At 48.0% G+C, this 27,639-nt stretch overlaps 1 protein-coding gene across 7 annotated transcripts in view; it reads right to left on the minus strand.

The window, feature by feature from the left end:
- The window catches only part of TRIO (trio Rho guanine nucleotide exchange factor), a 3,522,386-nt gene that overhangs the window by 1,541,982 nt on the left and 1,952,765 nt on the right, over positions 1-27,639 (minus strand). The gene's annotated exons all lie outside the window — the stretch shown is intronic.

The following is a 27,639-nucleotide window of genomic DNA, read 5'->3' on the forward strand; positions in this document are numbered from 1 at the left end:
GCCCCAAAGCAGTACCGCACTCGGAGGAGGGTGCCTGCCCGATTACACTAAGAAATCCTGTAATACAGAGCGCACAAAATGGCCGTCCCTCCTAACCTCCGAATCCAAACAGTAATGTTTTGCAAAGGTATGGAGGGACGCCCAAGTTACCGCTTTACAAATGTCCACCACTGGAACACGCCTTGCCAGGGCCGAAGTGGTTGACTTAGCCCTGGTGGAATGGGCTCTGATACCCTCTGGGAGAACTTTCTTGCCAACGAGTAGCAAACCTTGATACAAACAATGACCCACCTGGAGACTCTTCTTTTATGGACTACTCTGCCATTTCGCTGTCCAACATATCCCACAAACAGCTGATCCTCCAGGTGAAAGTCTTTCGTCCTCTCAATATAAAAACTGAGAGCCCTTCTGGGGTCCAATCGATGGAGTCTCGCTTCCTCCTTTGAGGGGTGAGGAGGTGGGTAGAAAGATGGAAGGGTAATCGTTTGCCCCATATGAAAAAGAGTGACAACTTTTGGCAGGAAAGCCGTCCTGGTTTTCAGTACCACTTTGTCAGGGAAAAACAAGGTAAAGGGGGGTTTCACAGAAAGAGCTTGAAGCTCTCCTACGCGCCTAGCCGAGGTTATTGCACCAAAAAACAGTCTTAAGAACTAAAAACCTTAACGAACAAGAGTGCATGGGCTCGAAAGGGCGAACCCATCAAGTAAGTTAAAACGAGATTTAGATCCCACTGAGGCATATGAAAAGGCATGGTTGGAAACATATTAAGAAAACCCTTTAGAAACCTAATTACAATAGGTGACTTAAACAGAGAGGGCTGATCCGGGAGGCAAAGAAAAGCTGATAGGGCAGCCAAATAACCCTTAACTGTAGCCACTGTACAACCATTGTTTGCTAGTTCTAAAGCGAATAATAAAATATCAGAAAGGTGGGCCTTCAAGGGATCAATCTGTCTCTCTCCACATAAAAACCACAAAATTTGCCAAACTACCAGCATAAATGGTCTTAGTGGAGTGTCGCCTGGCCGATAAATTAACATCCACTACATCCGGGGGGAGAGAAAAGGAACTCAGGTTGCCCCGTTCAATCTCCAGGAATCAAGGTGCAGGCTAGGTGAGGTGAGGGTGTAGAACCTGCCCCTGCGACTGTGAGAGGAGTTCTGCCCTGTGAGGGAGACGGAGCGGTGGGCACAATGTGAGTTGGAGAAGGTCTGTGTACCACACCCTTCTTGGCTAATCCAGAGCTATTAAGGTGACTTGGGCCCGGTCTTGGCGAATCTTCCTCAGAACCCAAGGAATCAAGGGCATGGGGAGAAATGCATAAAACAACTGGCCGTACCAGGACATCTGAAACGCTTCCCCCAATGCTCCTTGCACCAGATACTGGAGGCTGCAGAATGTCGGGCAGTGTGCGTTCTCCCGAGTGGCAAACAGATCTACCTGAGGAGATTCCCACATCTGAAAGATGTAAAGGACCAGGTCTGGATGGAGACGCCACTTGTTATCGGCCGAGAAGTGCCGACTGAGACTGTCCGCACGTACATTCAAAACTCCGGCCAAATGATTTGCCATCAAGCAAATCTGATGGTCCTGAGCCCAGGACCAGAGCCGCAGAGCCTCTCCACAGAACAGGTACGACCCTACTCCTCCCTGCTTGTTGATGTACCACATCGCGATAGTGTTGTCCGTCAGGACTCAAACCGACAGACCACGAAGGGAAGGGAGGAAGGCTTTGAGAGCCAGACGTATTGCCCGCAATTCTAACAGATTGATGTGAAACATCTGTTCCGCTGGAGACCAATGACCTTTGATTTCCAGGTCCCCCATATGAGCTCCCACCCTAGAGTGGAAGCATCCGTTATAACCGTTGTCACCGGTGGTGGTAGCGAAAACAGCCTTCCTCGAGAAAGATTGCGATCCACAGCCCACCATTGGAGATCCGCTGTAGCATCCCTGGAGATCTTTACAAATTCCTTGAGATCTCCTCTGTGTTGCGACCACTGCCAGCAGAGGCACCAATGAAGAGCCCTCATATGCCAGCGTGCATGAGTGACCAAAAGAATGCAGGAAGCAAACAGACCGAGCAGGCATAAGACCTTGAGGACCGGAACCGCTCCATTTCTAAACATTGGAATCAACGCCTGAATGTCCTGAATCCGCTGAGGCGGAGGATAGGCTCGATTCAATGTTGTGTCCAGTACTGCCTGTATGAACAGGAGGCGATGAGAGGGCTCCAGGTGAGATTTGGGCACGTTTACCAAAAAGCCCAGATCGAACAACAACTGGGTTGACATCTGCAGGTGATGCAGCATGAGCTCTGGAGACTTGGCTTTGATCAACCAATCGTCCAGGTAAGGGAATACCGCTATTCCATTCTTCCAGAGACTTGCTGCAACCACCGCCATCACCTTCGTGAAGACTCGAGGTGCGGAAGTAAGCCCAAACGGAAGGACCGCAAATTGGTAGTGTTGCGATCCCATCACAAACCGGAGATACTTCCTGTGCGACTTGAGTACAGGGATATGAAAGTACGCATCCTGCAAGTCGACAGACACCATCCAATCCTCTTTGCCCAACGCCAGAAGTACCTGCGCTAGAGTCAGCATTTTGAATTTCTCCTGCTTTAGGAACCAATTCAAAATCCTCAGGTCCAGGATTGGTCTCAAATGACCGTCCTTCTTGGGGATCAGGAAATATCTTGAATAACAGCCCTGACCCCTTTCTTGCTCTGGAACCAACTCCACTGCACCTTTTGACAACATGGTCTTAACCTCCTGTTGCAACAACAGGACGTGGTCTTCTGAACAAAACAAGGGACAGGGAGGGATGGGAGGAGGAAACTCCTGAAAAGGGAGAGCATATCCCATTCTCACAAAATTCAGTACCCATGAGTCCGATGTAATCGACTCCCACGCGTGAAGAAAAAGACGTAGCCTTCCCCCTACAGGAGAGGTGTGGTCGATAAAGTGGGGAAAACTAGGACTGCTTCCCCTGCTGTTGTCCTCCAGAGGAAGAGGTTGACGAACGGTGCTGCTGGGCGGCCCCTCGAGCTCTAGCCCTCCCACACCCTCTAAAGGATCGATATGGAGGGTTGGCAGGCTGCTGGACTGAAGACTGGGGCCTTCGAAAAGCTGCCCCACGACCGAACCCCCTAAACCTACGAAAGGATCTAAAAGGGGTAGCAGAAGTGGATTGCAACCCTAAGAACTTTGCCGTGGCCCGGCTGTCCTTAAAACATTCAAGGGCAGAATCTGCTTTCTCGCCAAACAGCCTTTCTCCATCAAAGGGCAAGTCTAATAATGTGGTCTGCACATCAGCTGAGAAACCCGAAGACCTTAGCCAAGCGTTCCTTCTGGTAGCAATAGATGTTACCATTGCCCTGGCCACCGAGTCTGTGGAGTCCAAGCCAGACTGAATAATCCGCTCTGCCGCATCCTGTGCATCAGAAAGGAGCGCCCCAAATGGTCTTTGAACCGCCTGAGGCAGATCTACAACCATAGCCTTTGTAATATCCATGAGGGCGTGGACATACCTTCCCAGCACACAGGTAGCGTTTGCAGCCTTGACAGCCATGCTGCAAGATGAAAAGGTCTTTTTTGCAGATTGCTCCATCCGCTTGGATTCCCTGTCAGATAGGTTCACAGGGAAAGACCCAGGAGCAGACTTTGTGGAGCAAGAGGCCTGAACTACCAGACTCTCCGGGGTTAGAGGGCGTGACAAAAACCCTGGATCACCAAGCGCTCCTCTATGCCTCCTAGCCACAGCTCTATTAACAGCTGGAGACAAAACCGGCTTTCTCCACAGGTCTAAGATGGATTCCATTAACGCCTCATTGAAAGGCAGCAAAGGGTCAGCAGAAGTCGTAGAGGGATGCAGCACTTCAGTTAACAAGTTGGTCTTTATGTCCGCTGCAGACAAAGGCAGTTCCAAAAAGTCCGCAGCCTTTCTAATCACAGAGAGAAATGTTGCTGCCTCTTCTGTGAACTCCCCTGGCGAAGATAAGTCCCATTCCGGGGAAGTATCCAGCCCACTGGCCGACCCCAAGCCCTCATACTTTCCCAAGGGCTGGACAAGTTCACCTTCCTCCAGCTGTCTCCGGTATTCCTCCTCTTCCAGGAGATGCAAGGCCTTCCTGCGTGATCTCAAATGCGACTCCAACCTCGGCATCGACATTGAATTCGCTGACGCTGAAGACACCACCTTCAAATTCCAACAAGGCACTGGAGAGGAAGGTCTACTTCGAGACCCATCACTCAGACCAGGCGTCGGCATGGACTCCAACGGCGCCGCCACCGGAGCCGCCTGGCAAGGAGATGGGTAAAGGCCCAGTTGGCGACGCCATAGGCAAAGCACCCCGAGGTGAAACAATCGGCGTCGGTCCGGTACCTTCAGCCGGGCAAAACAGCTGAAATGGCGCCGTTTTGTACCGAGCCGGGGATCCCAAACCAAACGCAAATGGCCCCGTGGGACCAGCCGGTGCACGACCACCAGGGGCCATTGTCTGAAAGACTGCCTACATGGCATTTAAAAATGCCGCTGGATCCGCTCCTGGAGCCGGGAAGGCAGGATACCGCTGGTCTTGCTCCTGTTGATGTCCATCTGACTCCTGTGGAGCCGGAGAGAATCGAGGACTATGAAGAGCCACCTCATAGATGGACGGCGCCAGAGAAGCCTCCGGACTCTGGGGCTCCGGAGTCACCGTTGGGCTCACTTCCCACTTACCATGGCGCCGACGAGATGGGGATCTTGAACTCAAACGACTCCGAGCCGAACGGCGCCGAGAATCGTGATGGTGCCGCTTCTTATTCTTCTTTGAAGAAGCGTGGGAAGAGGATCTCTTATGGCCTCTATGACCCCTTTTAGTTTTTGACAAAAAGAGCTTGGCCTCCCTCTCCTTCAATGCCTTAGGGTTCATGCTCTGGCAGGACGCACACTCCTCGACGTCATGCTCAGCGCTAAGGCACCAAAGGTAATCTTCATGTGGGTCTGTGACCGACATCTGACCCCGGCACTCTCTGCATGGCATAAACCCAGATTTTCCCTGGGGCGACATTGTAACCACAAGAGCTACAGTAGATACACCAACCGAAGCTAGCCATGAAAACACTGTTAGCGTCGAAGGCACGGAAAAAAGGAAACTGACGTCAGCACGCCGGCGAGGACCTCTTATTGGCACGGTGACATCAGACGGAGTCACGTGGAGCCGTACAATTTTGACGTCCTCGTCGACGTGGAGAGCTGGGAAGATGACTTTCCGTCGGATGCTGGCGCAAGGACGAATTCATAAGGTGAGGAATCCACAGGTGGTTGTATCCATCAGAACGTCTGATGAAAACGGTATCCCACGTATGTGAGTGAGCCTCCCGCAAGGGATAGGAAATGACCAAAAATACACCCTAACAACCTTAAGATTTATTATTATTATGCAATATTTGGGCCTGGGGCTGATCAGCATCAAGGGAAACCTGCTACTTCCAGACAGGTCTGAAAACTTGATACAAGGTAGAGTCTAAGGTGCAGAAGTTCAAGTGGACCCCACCAAGTTTTTTTTTTTAGTTTTTACCCAGATTGCTATCAAACATCAAACTTAAATAACAGATTTTCCTCCCATTACAGTGAAGCAAAGTTCAAAAATCTGCATGGATCAACAAAAGCCCCAAAATCAAGCTTTCTTACACTTTTCCCAATAATATTAGTACCCTACATTAGTAGGTGGGTCTGTCATTCTGGACTGAAACTGGTCAAAACTTGAACCATATGAAGCTAAAGTAGTGATAATGGGGGATACACACAGCTAGAGCTTTGATCCTTCACATGCATTAGGCTCACCCACATTGTGGGGTACCGTTTTCTCAAAAGACATGGAGGAAATCTGCATGATAAGATATTTGCCATTGGTAAGTAATTGAGATTTCTGTCTTTAAAATGTGGGTAAGATCAAGTTACTTACATTCTGTAAAGCTCGTTCTACTGTATACTCTTGCTGCAGATTACTGACATTTATTATATCTCCAGGTGTGAGACTGGATCCAGAGAAATGTTTCAGCAATGCTCCTGATGTGCTGCCATATGGTTCTGTGATAACTCTGCACAGTCCCTGAAGTGAACCACACAAATGACACTCAGACATCAGTTTCTTTTATCTTTTCCCATCCACATCCTCCAACAAGGAGCATAGCGGACAGTGTGCTGAGTACTAACTTGGGATCTTTTTTTAAGGGAAAAAAGCCCACTCCACAGAAGAAAAAATACTTACCTTCGGTAACGCCTTATCTTGTAGAGACATATTCTAGCTGCAGATTCCTCACCTTAGAATTTCCCCCAGGTGTCAGTCTGGATCAGGAGATTTTTCTCAATAGTTCAAAAGTGGGGAGGATGGGTGGGTCGGTAAGTAATATGCAACTAGAATATGTCTCTACCAGATATTTCATTATCGAAGGGAATTAACTTGTACATCTGATAGAGACTTCTAGTTGCAGATTCCTTACCTTAGAATAGATACCCAAGCAATGCCATCCTCGGAGGTGGGCTGCGAACCAAGATCATACTAGAAAGTCTTGCAGGACCGAACGACCAAAGTAGCCATCCCGACGGACCTGACTGTCCAGGCAGTAGTATTTAGCAAACATGTGCAGGGATGCCCACGTAGCTGCCTGGCAGATATCAAGGACAGGAACTCCATGTGCTAACGCAGTGGAAGCAGCAGTTGCTCTCGTGCAATGAGCATGCAAGCCCTCAGGGGGTTGCTTCTTGGCCAAAGCGTAGCACATCTTGATGCAAAGTACCACCGATCGAGAGATGGTATGTTTTTGCACTGCCTTCTCTTTCTTCGCACTCACATACCTGACAAAGAGTTGATCGTCCACCCTAAAATCTTTAGTACGATTAAGATAGAACGCCAATGCTCTTTTTGGGTCCAGATGGTGGAGTCTCTCCTCCTCATGGGAAGGATGTGGGGGTGCGTAAAAAATAGGCAAAGTGATGGACTGACCTACATGAAAAACGTAACAACCTTTGGAAGGAAAGAAGCCTTAGTGCGCAACTCCACTTTGTCAGGGTGCACAGTTAAGAATGGAGGTTTGGACGAAAGAGCTTGAAGCATGCAGAAGTGATGACAACAAGATAGACAGTGTTGAAAGTGAGGAGCCGTAAAGGGCAATTGTGCATCAGCTCAAAGGGAGTACACATTAAGTAAGTAAGGACAAGATTGAGGTCCCGCTGAGGCACGATAAATGGAGTGGGAGGAAATAAATGGGTGAGACCTTTAAGGAATCTATTCACAATAGGAGATTTAAAGAGTGAGGGCTGATCAGGTAGCCTAAGAAAGGCCGACATGGCAGATAAATACACTTTCAGGGTGCCCAAAGCAGAGCCCTGCAGGGCCACAGAAAGAATGAACAGAAGAACCTCAGATAGAGGGGCAGAGAGGGGATCAACAGATTAGTTGGCGCACCATGCCTCAAATTTATGCCAACGACAGGAGTATCCCATTTTGGTGGAGGGACACCTGGCTGCCAAGATAACATCACAGACTTTGGTGGAAGATCAAAGGTCATCAACTGCTGCGGCTCAATCTCCACACACGAAGGCAGAGACTGGAGAGGTTCGGGTGGAGAACCGTCCCCTGTTGCTGCAACAGAACATCCGCCCGAAGAAGCGGTCTGAGTGGAGATTTGGTGGCCATACTCAATAGCTCTGGATACCATACTCTCTGTGCGCAGTCCGGTGCCACCAAGATGACTTGGGCAGAGTCGTTCCTGATCTTCTTGAGAACTCTGGGGAGAAGTGGTATAGGTGGAAAGAAGGTCAATGTTCCACTTGAGACGAAAAGCGTCTTCGAGCGAGTGCCGCCTGTGCATCGAAGGCTAGGTTTGTCCACTATGGCGCTGAGAGAACCCGCCTGATGTTACAGCCATATCCAGAGGCGTAGTGCCTCCTGACAAAGGGTCCAGGACCCTACTCCGCCCTGTTTGTTGCAATACCACATGGCGGTAGTATTGTCCGGAAACACCTGCACTACTTTCCCTTTGAGAGAGGGAAGAAATGCTATCAACGCAAGCCTGATCACCCAAGAGCTCCAGAAGATTGATATGGAGGCCAGACTCTGCGGGAGACCAGAGGCCTCTGATCCCCGCCTCTCTCATGTGGTCGCCCCAACCCAGAAGCGACGCATCTGTCACTATGGATTGATCTGGCTGTGGAAGGGAGTGGGATCTGCTGTGAACTCAATGTGGATTCGAAAGCCACCACTTGAGGTCTTTCGCAGTCCCCTCTGAGATCTGGACCAGAGATTCCCCTGATGCTGCGCCCACTGCAGAGCCCGCATATGCCATGTGTAACTAACAGGATGAAGGAGGCCATGAGGCCCAGCACCCTCAGAGTCAGTCTCACCGAAACCCAAGACAAAGGCTGAAAGATCAGATTCATAGCCTGAATATCTTGGACTTGCTTTTCGGGAGAATAAGCCCAAAACTGCAATGTGTCCAGAACAGCTCTGAGGAAAGGGAGCATCTGAGAGGGAATCAGGTGTGCCTTCAGCACGTTGATAGTGAACCCCGGCGTGTGCAGGAGGCTCACGATAGTATGAAGGTTGGAGACAACTTTCTAGGGCAAGTCCACCTTCAACAGCCAGTCGTCGAGGAAGGGAAAGACTGAGACCCCTAACCTGCACAGATGAGCTGCAACCACCGCCATCACTTTCGTGAACACCGAGGGGCGCTGGTAAGGCCGAAGGGGAGCACGGTAAACTGATAGTGCTTGTGACCTATCACGAATCGTAGGTAACGTCTGTGGGCAGGCAGGATGGGAATGTGGAAATAAGCGTCCTGCAAGTCCAACGCTACCGTCCAGTCTTCTGGGTCTAAGGCAGACAGGACCTAAGCCAGGGTGAGTATTTTGAATTTCTCCTTCTTGAGGAAGTAGTTTAGGTCCCAAAGGTCTAGGATAGGGCGTAAGCCCTTGTCCTTTTTCTGCACCAGAAAGTAGCGGGAATAACAACCACAACCTACTTCTGGCAAAGGGACCTTCTCTATGGCTCCCTTGACCAAGAGAGCCGCGACTTCCTGGCGGTAAAGTGTTAAATGATCCTCCGGAAGCTGGCAGATTGATGGAGGCAAGGCCGGTGGGACGGATTTGAAAGGGATCTGCAAAACCCACCTGTCCATAGTGATGGATTCCCAGTGGGGCAGGTGATGGCGAATCCTGCTGCCAACTGGATTCGGAGTGAGGGGACAGACTAGGATGGTTTGGAGGCTCCAGTGGGGGCAGGGGTGGACTGGGCAGACCTCTGGTACCCTGTCCCATGCCCACATGGGATTCCGCGTCCCCGGCCACACAGTGGCTGAACAGCATTGGTGGGGGACGCGACAGGGAGCCCCTTCTGTGGCCACAAAAGGAGCGAAAGGCGGACTGTTGGGGCAAGGGGCAGGGGAAAGACCAAGGGACCGAGCCATAGCCCAGGAGACCTTGAATGTCTCCAAGGCAGAGTCCGCCTTGTCTCAAAAGAGACGGGAGCCATCAAAGCGCATGTCCATTAGAGACTGTTGGACATCCCCTGAAAACCCAGAAGTACGCAACCAGGTGTGGTGTCTCAAGGCCACCTTCGTAGCAACCGACTGCCCAGAGAGTCGGTCGTGTCCAGCCCACATCAGATCGTGAACTTCACAGCACCTCTCCCATCGTTGACAGCTTGGTAGACAATAGCACGGGCCTCCTCTGATATCTGCAGCAGAACTTGCGCAACCATATCCCACAGAGAGTGGGTATAGCAGCCTAAAAGGCATGCAGTGTTCACGGACCGCAGCGAGAGACTGGAGGAAGAAAACATCTTCCCAAATTGTTCCAGCCTTTTTGATTCCCTATCCGGGGGTGCAGAAGGGAATGCGCACGAGGAAGAGAAAACCTGGATGACAAGACTCTCAGGCGTGGGGTATTGGCACAGGAATTTAGGGTTGTTCGGGGCGGGCTAATGGCGGCGTGCTATAGTCCTATTCACAGGAGCCCCTGTGCTGGGTTTGGACCAAGTACCCAAAAGGACATCAGTGAGGGCTTCATTCAGATGTTGAAGCCCTTGGCTGAAGCACCTCTGTCAGGAGACTGGACCTGACCTCTACAGTAGGTAGCTCAAGGCCAAGGGCCTCAGCCGCCCTACTGACCACAACAGCAGAAGTTGCTCCCTCCGCCGTAGCCACGGTAGGAGGAGACAGCATGCCAGCATCTGGAGAGGTGTCCAGTCCACTGGCCTCGCCCAATTCCTGTGCCCAGTCCAAAGATGGGTCATCCTGGTATTTATAAGGGTCCAAGGACACCTCCAATCCTTTGTCAAATTTGAACCCATAAGGAAAAGGGTCCAAATCTGACCTGGGGTGAATAGGCCCCATCGAAGACAGAGCCGGCGTCGGGCAACTCCGCTCCGACTCCGAGTCGTCAGGGATAAGGATTGGTTCGACATCTATGTTGGGCACTACCGACGTCGGGAACGTCAACAATCGAACCAGCGCCAGGGAAAGTCTCAGTGGTACGACTGGTGTCGGTGCAGATCCTAGAGTGGATCCGGAGGGGACCTCGGTGGCCAGCGCTGAAGCCGCCGGCGCGGAGCCCAAAAGCCCCTCGTCTGAACCCCTTAGGCCCAAGGGCACGTATCAGGGTCGGTCCACCCAAAAATGAGGTGCATGGCCTCATAAAACACTTAATTGGGCGGGGTTGCTCCGGCACCTGGAAATTTGGGGAAGCACAGAGCGGACCCAAAGAGCAGGCTCCGAAGACAGACGCCTTGAGCGTCACTGCTCCTCCCGCGTTACATCAGCCGAGTGACGGGATGAAGTCAAAGGATGACAGGATCTCTCTAACTTCTTCTTCTTCTTCTTACCTGGACCCGAAGTCTTTGAAGAAGAATAGTGGTGGTGGCTCCGTGACTGGTGTCGAGACCTTCCCCTCAAGCGAGACCAGGACCTACGCGGAGTCGAGCGCCGGGCCGCCATAAGCTTGAGGGCCGCTATCTCAAAGCCTTCTGGTGCAAGGCCTGGCACTCAGAGCACGACTTCGGGTTCTGGTCGCGCTCCTGGCACCATAAACAGACCTGATGCGGATCCGTCACCGACATCATGCAGTGACAGTCCTCAAACCGTTTGAACCCAGTCTTCGAGGACATCCCTTGACACACCAAAAACTCGACAAAAGACTCTAAGTCGGTCAAAAAGAGACCAAGGCTAGCTCTCTCCAGATCAGCGCGTGGAGCAAAAAGAAAAGAACTGACGTCACTGCGCTGAGGCGGCGTGTCTATGTACCACTCCCAACGTCATCACGGCGACCACGATGCCAAAGGAGTCGACCGACGCCACCTACTGACACGCATGGGTATTGCTCGAAGAAACAATCTCCATATCCAGTCTGACGCCTGGGGGAAGATTCTAAGGTAAGGAATCTGCAACTAGAAGTCTCCATCAGATATGTTTAGTTCTTTAAGAAATTTGTATCGTTACTATTTCATAATAATAAATTATAAACATACTCTTTAATCCTGTTTAACAAATTTAAATTTACTCACAGTTAAATATATATATATATATATATATATATTTATAGGAAGTTGGCTCTGTATATACTATTTCAAAGTAAGAAATAGTGTGCACAGAGTCCAAGGGTTCCCCTTAGAGGTAAGATAGTGGCAAAAAGAGATCATTCTAATGCTCTATTTTGCGGTAGTGTGGTCGAGCACTAGGCTTATCAGAGGGTAGTGTTAATCATTTGTTGTACACACACAGGCAATAAATGAGGAACACACACTCAAAGACTTATTCCAGGCCAATGGGTTTTTATATATAAAAATTCATTTTCTTAGTTTATTTTAAGAACCACAGGTTCAAGATTTACAAGTAACACTTCAAACAAAAGTTATTTCACTCAGGTATTCTAGGAAATGTGAATATTCACAATAGCATGTACAGTTTTGACAAAAATGGCAATAAGCTATTTTAAAAGTGGACACAGTGCAACAATCAACAGTTCCTGGGGGAGGTAAGTAAATGTTAAGTTCACAGGTAAGTAAGACACTTACTGGGTTCAAAGTTGGATCCAAGGTAGCCCATCGTTGGGGGTTCAAGGCAACCCCAAAGTTACCACACCAGCATCTCAGGGCTGGTCAGGGGCAGAGGTCAAAGAGGTGCCCAAAACACACAGGCTTCAATGGAAACAGGGGTGCCCCGGTTCCAGTCTGCCAGCAGGTAAGTACATGCGTCCTTGGAGGGCAGACCAGGGGGGTTTTGTAGGGCACCGGGGGTCAGGGGGGACAAGCAGGCACAGAAAGTACACCCTCAGCGGCACAGGGGTGGCCGGGTGCAGAGTACAAACAGGCGTCGGGTTTTGTATTGGAATCAATGGGGAGACCTGGGGGTCTCTTCAATAATGCAGACGGGCACAGGGGAGGCTCCATGGGGTAGCCACCACCTGGGCTAGGCAGAGGGTCGCTTGGGGGTCGCTCCTGCACTGGATTTCAGTTCCTTCAGGTCCTGGGGGCTGCGGGTGCCGTGTTGGTTAGAGGCATTGGGTCCCTTGTTACAGGCAGTCGCGGTCAGAGGGAGCCTCTGGATTTCCTCTGCAGGTGTCGCCTTGGGGGCTCAGGGGGGTCGTCCCTAGTTACTCACAGGCTCACAGTCGCCGGGGAGTCCTCCCTGAAGTGTTTGTTTTCTGCAGGTCGAGCCGGGGGCGTCGGGTGCAGAGTGGAAAGTCTCACGCCTCCGGCAGGAAACATGGAGTCTTTAAAGTTGCTTCTTTGTTGCAGAAAGTTGCAAATGGTTGAACAGAGCTGCTGTTCATGGGAGCTTCTTGGTCCTTTGGGTGCAGGGCAGTCCTCTGAAGCTTCAGAGGTCGCTAGTCCTTGTTGGATGCATCGCTGTTGCAGTTCTCGTCGAAGTAGGGAGACAGGCCAGTGGGGCTGGGGCCAAATCAGTTGTCGTCTCCATCTTCACTGCAGGGCAGCAGTCCTTCTTCTACTTTAGGTTACAGGAATCTAGTTTCCTGGGTTCTGGGGACCCCTAAATAATGAATTTAGGGGTGTGTTTAGGTCTGGGAGGGCAGTAGCCAAAGGCTACTATCCTTGAGTGTGGCTACACCCTCTTTGTGCCTACTCCCTGTGGGGACAGGGGCACATCCCTATTCCTAGTGGGGGAATCCTCCTTCTACAAGATGGAGAATTTCAAAAACTAAGTATCACCTCAGCGCAGGACACCTTAGGGGCTGTCCTGACTGGAGGGTGACTCCTCCTTGTTTTTCTCATTATCTCCTCCAGCCTTGCCGCCAAAAGTGGGGGCAGTGGCCGGAGGGGCGGGCATCTCCACTAGCTGGGATGCCCTGTGGCGTTGTCACAAAGGGGGTGAGCCTTTGAAGCTCACAGCCAGGTGTTACAGTTCCTGCAGGGGGAGGTGAGAAACACCTCCACCAAGTACAGGCTTTGTTCCTGGCCACAGAGTGACAAAGGCACTCTCCCCATGTGGCCAGCAACATGTCTGGTGTGTGGCAGGCTGGCAAAAACTAGTCAGCCTACACTGGAAGTTTGGTATGTTTTCAGGGGGCATCTCTAAGATGCCCTCTGGGTGTATTTTACAATAAATTGCACACTGGCATCAGTGTGCATTTATTGTGCTGAGAAGTTTGATACCAAACTTCCCAGTTTTTAGTATAGCGATTATGGTGCTGTGGAGTTCGTGTTTGACAGACTCCCAGACCATATACTCTTATGGCTACCCTGCACTTACAATGTCTAAGGTTTGGCTTAGACACTGTAAGGGCATAGTGCTCATGCACTTATGCCCTCACCTGTGGTATAGTGCACCCTGCCTTACGGCTGTAAGGCCTGCTAGAGGGGTGACTTACCTATGCCACAGGCAGTGTGCGGTTGGCATGGCACTCTGAGGGTAGTGCCATGTCGACTTAGTCATTTTCTCTCCACCAGCACACACAAGCTGTGAAGCAGTGTACATGTGCTGAGTGAGGGGTCCTTAGGGTGGCATAAGACATGCTGCAGCCCTTAGAAACCTTCCCTGGCATCAGGGCCCTTGGTACCAGGGGTACCAGTTACAAGGGACTTACCTGAGTGTCAGGGTTGTGCCAATTGTGGAGACAAAGGTACAGTTTAGGGAAAGAACACTGGTGCTGGGGCCTGGTTAGCAGGGTCCCAGCACACTTTCAAATCATAACTTAGCATCAGCAAAGGCAAAAAGTCAGGGGGTAACCATGCCAAGGAGTCATTTCCTTACACAACCCCCCACCCCCCCAAACGAAAGAGGATGAGACTAACCTTTCCCAAGAGTGTCTTCATTTTCTAAGTGGAAGAACCTGGAAAGGCCATCAGCATTGGCATGGGCAGTCCCAGGTCTGTGTTCCACTATAAAGTCCATTCCCTGTAGGGATATGGACCACCTCAACAGTTTAGGATTTTCACCTTTCATTTGCATCAGCCATCGGAGAGTTCTATGGTCAGTCTGAACTACAAAGTGAGTACCAAAGAGGTATGGTCTCAGCTTCTTCAGGGACCAGACCACAGCAAAGGCCTCCCTCTCAATGGCACTCCAACGCTGCTCCCTGGGGAGTAACCTCCTGCTAATGAAAGCAACAGGCTGGTTAAGGCCATCATCATTGGTTTGGGACAGGACTGCCCCTATCCCATGTTCAGAGGCACCAGTCTGCACAATGAACTGCTTGGAGTAATCTGGAGCTTTTAGAACTGGTGGGGTGCACATAGCTTGCTTCAGGGTTTCAAAGGCCTGTTGGCATTCTACAGTCCAGTTTACCTTCTTGGGCATTTTCTTAGAGGTAAGTTCTGTGAGGGGTGTCACTATGGATCCATATCCCTTCACAAACCTCCTATAGTAACCAGTCAAGCCAAGGAATGCCCTGACTTCAGTCTGGGTTTTTAGAGCTACCCACTCCAGAATAGTGTGGGACTTGGGTTGGAGGGGCTGAACTTGGCCTCCACCTACAAGGTGTCCCAAGTAAACCACAGAACCCTGCCCTATCTCACATTTAGATGCCTTGATAGAGAGGTCTGCTGCTTGCAGGGCCTGCAAAACCTTCTTCAGGTGGACCAGGTGATCCTGCCAGCTGGAGCTAAAGACAGCAATATCATCAAGATAAGCTGCACTAAAGGACTCCAAGCCAGCAAGGACTTGATTCACCAACCTTTGGAAGGTGGCAGGGGCATTCTTTAAGCCAAAGGTCATCACAGTAAACTGATAGTGCCCATCAGGTGTAGAGAATGCTGTTTTCTCTTTTGCTCCTGGTGCCATTTTTATTTCCCAGTACCCTGCTGTTAAGTCAAAGGTATTTAAGTATCTGGCAGCACCCAATTTGTCAATTAATTCATCTGCTCTTGGAATGGGGTGAGCATCTGTCTTGGTGACAGAATTAAGCCCTCTGTCGTCCACACAGAACCTCATCTCTCTCTTACCATCTTTTGTGTGAGGTTTGGGGACTAAAAGCACTGGGCTAGCCCAGGGACTGTCAGAGTGCTCAATGACTCCCAACTCCAGTATTTTGCGGACCTCCACTTTGATGCTTTTCTTAACTTGCTCAGACTGTGTAAAAATTTTGTTTTTGACAGGCATGCTGTCTCCTGTGTCCACATCATGGGTACACAGGTGTGTCTGACCAGAGGTTAGGGAAAAGAGCTCAGCAAACGGTTGTAGGACTTTCCTACAGTCAGATTGCTGTTGGCCAGAGAGGGTGTTTGAATAGATCACTCCATCTACTGTGCCATCTTTAGGGTCAGTGGAGAGGAGATCAGGGAGAGGTTCACTCTCTGCTTCCTGGTCCTCATCTGTAACCATTAACATGTTTACATCTGCCCTGTCATGAAAGAGTTTGAGGCGGTTCACATGCATCACCCTTTTGGGGGTCCTGCTAGTGCCTAGGTCTACCAGGTAGGTGACCTGACTCCTCCTCTCTAGAACTGGGTAAGGGCCACTGCATCTGTCCTGAAGTGCCCTGGGAGCCACAGGCACCAGAACCCAGGCTTTCTGCACTGGCTGAAACTCAACAATAGCAGCCTTTTGGTCATACCACATCTTCTGGAGTTGTTGGCTGGCCTCAAGGTTTTTACTTGCCTTTTCCATGTACTCTGCCATCCTGGAATGTAGGCCTAGTATATAGTCCACTATATCTTGCTTAGGCTCATGAAATGGTTGACTAACCTCTCCCATGTCTTGGTTTGTCCTAGATGCCCAGCAAGTGGAATGTCATGGGCTAAGGTCAGAATGAACTCCCTAAACTCCTGAGGCACTACCACTCTCCTAGTGGCACCAGGTTTGGGATATCTTGCCTCAGTGTAAAGGAGTCCATCTTTTCAATAGACCCTGTGGGTTCCACTGACTTTTCCTTTTGTTTCCTCAGCAGCTTGCTGCCTAAGGCCTTCAAGAGAGGGACAGGTTTCTTGCCCCTTACACAGCTGTTCCCTTGTAGGTCCCCCTGGGCCCAAGAGTTCAACCTGATAAGGTTCCAACTCCATAGGCTACGTTCCCTCAGGGGATACAACTTCTCAGGGGATAGAACTTCTTCCTCAGAAGAGAGGTTCTTTTTCTTTTGCTGTGTTGAAGCTGGTTCCCCAGTCTTCTTTCCTTTTCTCTTGGAGGGTTGGGCCATCATTACAGATCCAATACCTCTTTTTCACCCTGAGCCTTGCTTTGTGCCCTTGTCTTGACACACACCAGTTCAGGGATACCCAGCATGGCTGCATGGGTTTTGAGTTATACCTCAGCCCTTGCTGAGGACTCCCAGTCATTTCCAAGCAAACAGTCTACTGAGATAGCAGAGGAGACTACCACCTGTTTCAGGCCAGTGACCCCTCCCTATTCTAAAGCTACCATAGCCATGGGATGTACTTTAGTCTGATTGTTAGCGTTGGTGACTGGATAAGTCCAGTCAGGTATTGTCCTGGGAAACCAGTTTGTCTGTCACCATTGTGACACTGGCACCTGTATCCCTCAGGGCTTCTACACTAGTCCCATTAATAAAGAGTTGCTGCCTGTATTTTTGCATATCAGGGGGCCAGGCAGCTAGTGTGGCTAAGTCCACCCCACCCTCAGAGGCCAATGTAGCTTCAATGTGGACCCTGATTTGCTCTGGGCACACTGCTGATCCCACCTGAAGACTGGCTATTCCAGTGCTAACTGGAGTAGTAGTAGAAGAGGAACCTTTCTTGCGACAGGTCTTGTCTCCAGTTTGGTGTCACGACACCAGGCCTTTTTGGGATCAACGTTTTTACCATTGTACCCAAATGAGGATTGTGAAGAGGCTTTGGACCCTCCCTCCTGGGCAGGTTTTTGGGGCCCTGTAGAAGGCTCTTCACTATTTTTCCCTTGGATGTCTCAACACTTTTCCCCTGGGGAGTCCTTGTGACCCCTTTCTTTTGGTCACCCCCTGTGGAAGTATTGGTCACCCTAGTCTTCACCCAATGGTCTGCCTTCTTTCCCAATTCTTGGGGAGAAATTGGACCTAGGTCTACCAGATGCTGATGTAGTTTATCATTGAAACAATTACTTAAAAGGTGTTCTTTCATAAACAGATTGTACAGCCTTTCATAATCATTTACACAACTGCCATTAATCCAACCATCCAGTGTTTTGACTGAGAAGTCAACAAAATCAACCCAGGTCTGGCTCGAGGAATTTGGAGCCCCCCTGAACCTAATCCTGTACTCCTCAGTTGAGAATCCAAATCCCTCAATCAGGGTAGCCTTCATGAGGGCATAGGATTCTGCATCTTTTCCAGAGAGTGTGAGGAGACTATCCCTACACTTTCCAGTGAACATTTCCAAAAGGAGAGCTCCCCAGTGAGATCTGTTTTCTATTCTGGTTGCACCAGCCCTCTCAAAAGCTGTGAACCATTTGGTGATATCATCACCATCTTCATATTTTGTTACAATCCCTTTGGGGATTTTTAGCTTGTCAGTAGTTTCTCTGACCCTATTTAAGTTGCTGCCACCATTGATGGGAGCTGAGCCCATCTCTTGTCTTTCCATTTCTATGGCTAGGAGCTGTTTCTCCAAAGCCAATCATTTGGCCATCCTGGCTAACAGGAGGTAATCTTTATTGAGGCTGCCCTCAATGCTTCCAGAGTTGCTGGACTCCCCTGTGGGAGAAGCAGTATCTCTGACTATCACTTGTGGAGTCAGGGTTGGAGAAACCCTGGTCTCCCTAACTAGGACAGGAGGAGGGAAATTAACCTCCAGGTCACTAGCTTCCCCCTCTGTAAGGTTGTCTTCAGAGGGGTTGTCTCTAGCAAACTCTGCCAAAAGCTCCTGGAGCTGTACTTTGGTAAGGTTTGATCCAATTTTTATCTTTTTAATATTACAGAGAGTCCTTAACTCTGACATCCTAAGATGCAGATAAGTAGTGAGGTTGAGTTCCACCACCATCTCATCTGTACTAGACATTATTTCTCTAAAAGTTGGGATACTTTTTAAGAATCTAAAACTATCTCTAGAACTTAATCCAAACTTTTACAAAACTTTTAAACTCTAAAATAAATGCTAACAGGGACTAACACAAGGCCCTAGCAGGACTTTTAAAAATTTAGAAAAATAGCTCAAATTTCAAAAATCAGTTTCTAATGACAATTTTTGGAATTTAGTTGTGTAATCAGGTATTGGTTGAGTAGTCCAGGAAAAACAAAGTCTTGTACCCCACTGCTGATCCACCAATGTACGAAGTTGGCTCTGTATATACTATTTCAAAGTAAGAAATAGTGTGCACAGAGTCCAGGGGCTCCCCTTAGAAGTAAGATAGTGGCAAAAGCAGATAATTCTAATTCTCTATTTTGTGGGAGTGTGGTCGAGCAGTAGGCTTATCAGAGGGTAGTGTTAAGCATTTGTTGTACACACACAGGCAATAAATGAGGAACACACACTCAAAGACTTACTCCAGGCCAATAGGTTTTTATATAGAAAAATATATTTTCTTAGTTTATTTTAAGAACTACAGGTTCAAGATCGTCGCATTTCAGAAACCCCATGCTGGTAACCCCATATCCAAACAAGGTATAGCCAGATGGATAGTCAAATGTATACAGACTTGTTACCTAAAAGCTAAAAGAGAACTACTCATTACACCAAAGGCACACTCCACTAGAAAGAAAGGGGCAACAATGGCCTTTCTAGGTAACATACCAATGACAGAGATTTGTAAGGCAGCCACTTGGTCCACACCTCATACGTTCACCAAACACTACTGTGTAGATGTGTTAGCAACACAACAAGCCACAGTAGGACAGGCTGTACTAAGAACATTATTTCAAACAACTTCAACTCCTACAGGCTGACCACCGCTTTTGGGAGGATTACTGCTTTGTAGTCCATGCAAAGCATGTGAATCTGCAGCTACACATGCCATTGAACGGAAAATGTCACTTACCCAGTGTACATCTGTTCATGGCATGTTCCGCTGCAGATTCACATGCGCCCTCCTACTGTGGTTCTAAAAATTCTGGACCTATGTAATCTGCTTTGCCACAGCAGTACGATTTTAGTATCAAAAGACCGATAATGACTAGTACACTAAGCATGAGCATTTTCGCTCAATTCCAGCAGCGTTTTCACCTCGAAATAGCCATTTTCGTCCTGCACTCGTGGCTCCCATTTTATACACGACAGCCATTTTTAAAAGTTGCCCATACATAGGCTTATAATACAGTCGGATTTGATTCCAAGGACACGTACACCTTGATTGACTTTTCTCTGACCTGGGCAAGCTGGAACCATTGCCTCAGGCCAAACCTGTTTGGTCAGTCTCTCTCCCAGTGGCCGAATCAGATAGCATCAAGGCACACCATGCCATAAAACCCTTATTATCGCTCACACACCCTGCCTAATCTTGCTCACACCTGCACCTGCACCTGCTCTTTTCTTCTTCTTACTTTACGAGGGGGAGGTGCCCGTTTTTATTGGGGGTCCACACTTATCTGATGTGAAATACTAGGCCTTGCCGGGTAATTTATTATGGGTTGGATGACATGAAATACGAGGTTTCATCATGACACTGTTTTTTCCTTTGTAGTGAAAACATGTGAATGACCAACCAAAATGTCAAGAATGTTTGCCTGAAGCTTAAAAAACTGTATATAAGGAAACCTGATTTTGCATTGACACGCAGTCTCCTGAGAACATACAAGTCGTGCTGTTGTACTTCTAGGATGCCTGTCAATTGGTTGCAGCCAATAAATTCGATCTTTGACTTCACCTAGAAGACTGAGTTTCTGTAGTCTGAATCAGGAAAGTACCCGAGGTCTTTGGGTGTACCCTGGCACCGCTGGGTTACCGGATCAGTACCGGTTCTGAAAAACCCAGTACCTTAGTTGGCGCCCAACGTGGGGCGATACCAGCGGTACCGGTCCAAGCCTGAGGTCCGTAGGGAGCTTCGTGTGAAAATTCTGGAGGAAGGCCGCCACTTCATCGACCCCTGCATGTCGACGTGGTCCGAAAGTCTTTGCTGCGAGGTTCCCCGCTTCCAGACGGCTACGAAGGACTGCTGCCCTGGCTATCGCCCTGATTTGGACCCTTGATGTTTGGTAGAGCGAAACGATAAGACGAGTCTTCTGGTGACGTCATTGATATTTTCAGTTAAGTATAAGAGGAGCGTCTCCCAGTCCTTAGTTGGACACTTGGTTTGGTCCTTAGTTGGACACCTGGTTTGGTCCTTAAGTTGGACATTTGGTTTGGTATCCCTTCGGGATCACTTTGATTTGGAACTTGCAAGTACCAAAGCCGAAGGACTCGTGTATTCACGAGACTATCGTAAACGATAATCCTTTGAAGTTTGAAGCTAGACTAGTGAGCGAAGATGCCTGGTCTTAGCAGACTTGGAAATTTGTTTTGTCTTGGTTGTAAAAGGGACTCCCGGTTGGAGGACTCATGTCCGGTTCCTCCGATTGGAACTCCAACTTATGAACTATATGTGAAGCACGGAGTAGGCCCCATCACATATAATGAAGTATGGATCCGTTACACCAGAAAAGATGGTGTTTTAAAATGGCCCCAAAATGGTAGCTTTGACACAGAAATCTTAGATAACCTCGAAGTTAGACTTTTTAAGAAGAAAGCCCGGCCGGCAATGTTTGATTCTTTCCGCTTATGGCGTAAAGAAGCCAAGCAAAAGGAAATTAAATTAGCTAAGAAAAATAAGAGAGAAAAAGGTATTTCGATTATGCAAGCTGCTATACAGTTTAAAGATAACGAAGCAGAACAGTTGAATGAGCAGTTGCATAGGCGACATAAAATGACAGTAGATAAATGCTATCCAGTTTTGTCGCCTCTTCAGCAAGATGCAGCAAAAGACTCTGAAAAAGATCCCCTAATGTCGCATTTGCTAAGTTCGCCACCACCCTATGCGCAGAATGCAACGGCACCTCCGCAACCTCTAGTTGCACAACCAGTGGTTGCATTGCCTCCTGCTCCTCCCCAGCACCCACCAGCTATTCTTCAGTTGGTTCCTATTCCTCCGGTGCAGCCTTCTCAAGGGCCACCGGCTTTGACATCTGCTCTGCCTTTACTTCCTACAACTTTGACTACTATAGCGACTACCACTCCTGGTATTGTTTCTGATACTGCTTCTGTCTCTGCCTTGTCTCATTCTGTTTTTCCTCCTGTTCATTTGTCAACCTCTCCCTCTATCCGTCAGAGAATGACAAACACTGTGACTAGTCTTTTATCCCCTCTCTTTGGGTCATTAGCTACGACCCCAGTTACAGAGCGTAAGCAATTGCGTAGCCAATTGCCTGATGGTATGGAGAAAGAGACACTGAATTATTTGGCGCATAAATGGGTTACTGAACCAGCGAGATATGAACTAGAGTCTGTTATGGATGTCTTCCATCAGTGGGAAGAACCGAAACAGAGATACGTTTTTGAGAAAATGTGTACTTTCCTTTCTGAGGATTTAGAGGAAAATGGTTTGGAGCCCAATCCGCCTAAGTTGTGTCGTGTACGGTTTGATTTTTCGACAGGTTTGATTGTGGGTTCAGATGTCGAGAAAGCAGTTGCGACGTTATTGTCGTTTAGGACTGAAGGTGTTTCCAGGTTATTGTTTAAATATGAATCTTCTGCTAAAAAGAAAGGGAAACAGTACCCCATGAGAGAAGTTCCCCCACAGTGGAGGGAAGGGGACCCAAATGCTAATCCACCTGTCCTGCCTCACTTCCAGCGTGTATGGGTACACGTTCCATGGAAGCGAGCTGAAGTTTTAGCCCTTAAGCAGACATTGCCTGATCCCCGTAAGAACCCTACAGGGTATTACAAGGAATTGTCACAGACTGCGGGGTCTTGCATTATGAATTTAGCGGACATAGATATGTTGTTTGGGAATGTTGTTCCACAGCCTTTATGGGGAAAGATTCGCCATGCAGACCATGCTCAAGAATTAGGTGACACATGGGCTAATATTGCTGTTGCAGATGCCCGACAAATTGGTGGTGCTAAACCTGAGCCTTTAGTGACAGAACTTCCTGGTAGAATTATTGATTACATGAAAACTATAATGCCTGCGATGCGTGTAAACTGGGATAAATTGTCTGCATGTAAGCAAAAGAAAGAAGAAACGGTATCAGATTTCTTCACCAGGTTTGAAGAAACGTTTGTGGACCACAGTGGTCAAGATATGAGCACGGAAGGTGGTCAACGTTTGTTCGTCGATAAATTTGTGCATAATCTGCTTCCTGAGTTGTGTAAAAAGTTAAAAGACTCAGAAAGTTCTTGGGCAGTTTCCTCTTCGGCACAGATATTGGCTACTGCACAGTACTACGAAAATAGAGATAAAGATGAGAGAGATAGAGTAGAGAAGAAAACAAAAGATTTGAAAACGAAGGTTCTGTTACAACAAGCGTACCCGCCACGTGGTGGTCAGAATAGTGGTGCACAGAACAACTATCAGAATAACTATCAGCCCCAACCGTTTCAGAGAAACTCGCAAAGAGCTGAGTATGCTCAACCACGTATCCCAGTAGGTCCCAATCAGTGTTCATATTGCAAGGAAGAGGGTCATTTCAAGTATAGTTGCCCTGCTTTGCTGCAGCGCGTAAATGGTACTTCTGGTTTAAGAGGTCGAGGTGTTCCACAAGCACCTAGAGGAAGAGGACGTGGATATGTTCCCCAGAGCGCACGCCCATTCCTCCCTCAAAACTCAATGAACAGATTTGATCAACAGGTTAATGCATCTGATAGGACGGCTCAGTACTATACTGATGATTACTATACAGAGGGTGAGCATTTGGACAGTAATGATTGCTAGGACAGCCATAGACAAAGAGAGGGAGTTGTTTCAGTTCCAGTAGATCAGAGTGGGCCTTATGTTAAGGTGATTGCATCAGGTGTGTCAGAACCTTTTCTGTTGGATACTGGTGCTACCAAGAGTTCTATTATGCACTCAAAACTCCCTGGCGCACCTTTGTCTGGCGAAACAAATGTATCAGTAGGTTTTTCCGGCGCCCCAGTTAGAAATCCGATTTCTAACCCTATATCTCTTTCTGTTGGACCTTGTTCATTTGAAACACCCCTTATTTTGACGACAGGTTGTGGCGAGAACTTATTAGGACTAGATCTGTTAAAGAGATTGTATGCGACATTGTATTGCTCTCCTTCTGGAGTGCAACTCACATTGGGTAAGAAAGTGGTTTCACCAATGTATTTGTCAAAGGACAGATTTCCATCAGAATTTTCGTCTCTTCCTAATACTCTTTGGGCTACTGGACCTAATGATGTAGGTCTTTTGGAAATTCAGCCATATGTGATAACATTAAAAGCCAATGTTAAAATGCCACGTATTCCCCAATACAAGATCTCTAGTGAAGGGGAAAAAGCGTTGATGGCAATTATTCGTGATCTGATTGAGAAGGATGTAATTGAAGAGACAAGAGGCAACGTTTGCAATAGTCCTGTTTTGCCTGTCTTGAAGCATACTGACCCTACTCAGCCACCTGTTTATAGGTTTGTAATTGATCTTAGAGAGGTGAACAAAATAGTTGTGCCACAGTTTCCAGTCGTCCCCGATATCACTGCATTGTTGACAATGATTCCAGCTTCAGCCACTTGGTTCTCAGTAATAGACCTGAAGAATGCTTTCTTCAGCATCCCTATTGCAGAAGAGAGCAGGGACATTTTTGGCTTCAATTTGGGAGGACGAAGCTTCAGATTTAAGAGAGCTCCTCAAGGCTATTGTGAAAGTCCATCTATCTATAGTCAGGCTTTGAAAGCACAACTTGACACTCTTATGTTACCTGATGGCGCCACTCTCATTCAATATGTCGATGATTTGCTAGTTGCTGCAGATACTAAGGAGATCTGCAAAGAAGCAACATTGTCATTATTGCGTCATTTGTCTGACTTACACCACAAAGTGTCCCTTTCAAAATTACAGTATTGTCAAAAAGAAGTGACCTATTTAGGTCATCTCTTTTCGAAGGAGGGAAGGCAACTGACCCCAGAGAGAATCAGGGCTGTTGCAGCAATGAGTGTTCCAAGAACACAAAGAGAAGTGCGTGCTTTCTTGGGTATTACATCATATTGCAGACAATGGATACCTAATTTTTCGTTAATAGTCAAACCCTTGGTGGCATTAACTTGTAAAGATATACCAAATCCCGTCCCATGGTCTGAAGATTGTCAGAAAAGTTTTGTCGAATTACGTGATGCATTATGTTCAGCTCCTGTGTTGGGTACCCCCAACTACAGCAAGCCTTTTACATTGTATGTCCATGAGAAAGAAGGTTGTGCGTTAGCAGTTTTGACACAACAGTTTGGAGACAGGGAGCGTCCATGCGCCTATTTCTCTTCAACCTTAGACCCAGTAGCTAAGGCACTACCGAGCTGCTTAAGAGCGGCAGCGGCAGCTGCTGTTTCTATCCGACAGTCTGCTGGTTTAGTGATGAATAACACATTAATCGTAATGGTTCCACATGCAGTGGACACGTTGTTAAACAGAACCAAGACACAGCATTTAACTAGTGCTCGATTGTCAGGTTACGAGCTGACATTGTTAGCAAGCCATGTACATATAAAAAGATGCACTACACTTAACCCAGCTACGTTATTGCCAATTGTGACGGAGTTAGATACTTCTGAACAACATGATTGTCTCCGTAGAACAGAAGAGGAAACGAAAGGGAGAATAGACCTTCTGGACACTCCCATTGCAAAGAGTGATGGTACTTTGTGGGTGGATGGTTCATGCTTTAAGCTCCCGAATGGTGACACGACTGCGGCGTATGCTGTGACAACTTTGTGTACGATTGTTGAAGCTGCACGTATCCCACATAATTCAGCCCAAGCAGCTGAGTTAATAGCCCTAACAAGAGCATGTACAGTATCAAAAGGAATGAAAGTGACTATCTATACCGATAGCCAATATGCGTTTGGTGTGGCCCATAGTTTTGGGCGTTTGTGGAAGGAACGTGGGTTCCTGACCTCGCATGGAACTAAAATACAGCATGGTCAGTTGGTAAATGAGCTCCTTGATTCACTTACTTTACCGTTGCAAGTTGCGATTGTGAAGTGTAGCGCACATAAAAAGGTGACTGATGATGTTGGTCGTGGGAATGCATTTGCTGACGAGGTCGCAAAAGAAACGGCAAGGAATGTGATGAGCCGAATGTATGTCGCGGGCCCTGCAAGATGGATTGGTGATGTTGGAATGTGTGAAGACACAATAGAAAGCGTGAAATCGATTCAAGCTGAAGCCACAGAGAGAGAATTGAGTGTGTGGAGAGAAAGTACGGGTAAATTGGATGCGAATGGTTGTTGGGTCGAGTTGTCAGAACATCAGAGATGGTTGCTACCCGATTCGTATGTGCTTGCAGTAGTTACAATGGCTCATGGAATGGCTCACATCAGTGTGAAAGGAATTTGTAAGTTGTTGGCCCCAGTATGGCAAAATGCAGGAATTCCCAAGGGCGCAGAAAATTTAGTTAAAAATTGCATGGTATGCCTGAAACACAACCCTGGTAGAGGAACCCCAACTCCAGCTGGTCATTTTGCACCTCCTACGTATCCGTTTGAGGTTTTGCAGCTAGATTTCATCCACATGGAGAGGTGCAACAACTTAAAATATGTACTCGTTGTTGTTTGTGCCTTTTCAAGATGGGTGGAAGCCTATACCCTAAAAGACAATACTGCACTATCCACAGCCAAAGCCCTTGTGAAAGAGTTCTTCCCTAGGTTCGGAATGCCGAGAATGATCTGGAGTGACAATGGAAGTGAATTTGTGGGTCAAGTGATGAAGAAAGTATGCGAAGGGCTAGGCATCAACCAAAAGTTTCACGCTGCAAATCACCCCCAATCAGCTGGACTAGTGGAGTGCTATAACGGCACTCTAAAGCTAAAATTGGCCAAGATACAAGCAAGCTCTGGTCTCAAATGGCCTGACGCTCTACCCTTAGCACTCCTATCAACTAGAATGACTGTGCATTCACGAGTGAAACTTAGTCCTTACGAAATAGTCTTTGGCCGCCCGGCCAATATATGGGGAGTGCCTAGGCCCAAGAAGTTCAGCGAGATAGAGCATCCTGTCTTGCTTGACTATCTGTATGAATTGACGGCTAAATTGCGTGTCTTACATCAACAGGTCCACGACACCTTGCCTCCGGTCTCTGAATCTCCAGGTCATCCCATTGAGCCTGGATCCTGGGTTTTAATAAAGAACTTTCAGCGAACCAAAAACGAGCAGCCCAGGTGGACCGGACCGCACCTCGTTCTTCTCTCCACAAGATCAGCTGTTCGAGTAGAAGGGAAGAAACACTGGATCCATGGGACCCATTGCAAAAGGGTACCCCTACCTCTGACATGTGACCGGTGGGTCAAGGAAGGTGTCGCCGACTCAGAGACTGAAACCGTGCCACGTTTTTTGCCTTTCAGCGATGCACGAATAAAAGGAACACTCACTGAGAAAGAAAGTGATGACATTTTACAATCAGCAGTATCACCGTCAGTCCGATTGGACACTACAGAACCTGAACTCCTTTTTCAGGACCACACGATACCTGGGACTAACCGTTATAATCTACGACCAAGAATAAAGGACAAATAAAACAGTTTACTTTTCTTCTCTTTAGCAAAGTTCTCCAATATGGAAAATCATTTTTGAATGACTTTTTGCTTTTTGTATTTTTTGAACCTCCATCCGGGTTCAGCTGTAGGATCGTGGCTGAAAAGACTTAGGGGGGTAGCCTGTGGACACAAGGTCTACAGGTCTGGTTTGTTCTAGGGCGGCCTGGAACATTCAGAACACTCCTAAGTGAAGTAAACCAACCGCCACGAGCGGCAACGGTTAGAGGATGGAATCTTTCCAAAATGGAGAACATGTTGAAAGACTGAGTTTCAAGAAGAGAAAATGTGAAACGATAACCAGGAAACGGTTTTTGCTGCTGTGCATTTTTATGTTATTTAGTATACTTATGTTTTTTATAGGATATATTTTATTCTGTTTTAATGTGATATTGGCACCCACTACCTCGTCTGCACCTCCTCCTTCCACTGTTTCCCCACATTCTTTTCAACTCCTCCCTAAACATGAATCTGCTAGGAGACTAGAGTTCATTAATAACTCCTTCATCCAGCTTTTGCACCAACACCAACTAGTGATAAATACAACTAACTGTTGGGTGTGTGGCC

The sequence above is a fragment of the Pleurodeles waltl genome, chromosome 2_2, assembly GCF_031143425.1.
Source record: "Pleurodeles waltl isolate 20211129_DDA chromosome 2_2, aPleWal1.hap1.20221129, whole genome shotgun sequence".
Taxonomy (NCBI): Eukaryota; Metazoa; Chordata; class Amphibia; order Caudata; family Salamandridae; genus Pleurodeles; species Pleurodeles waltl.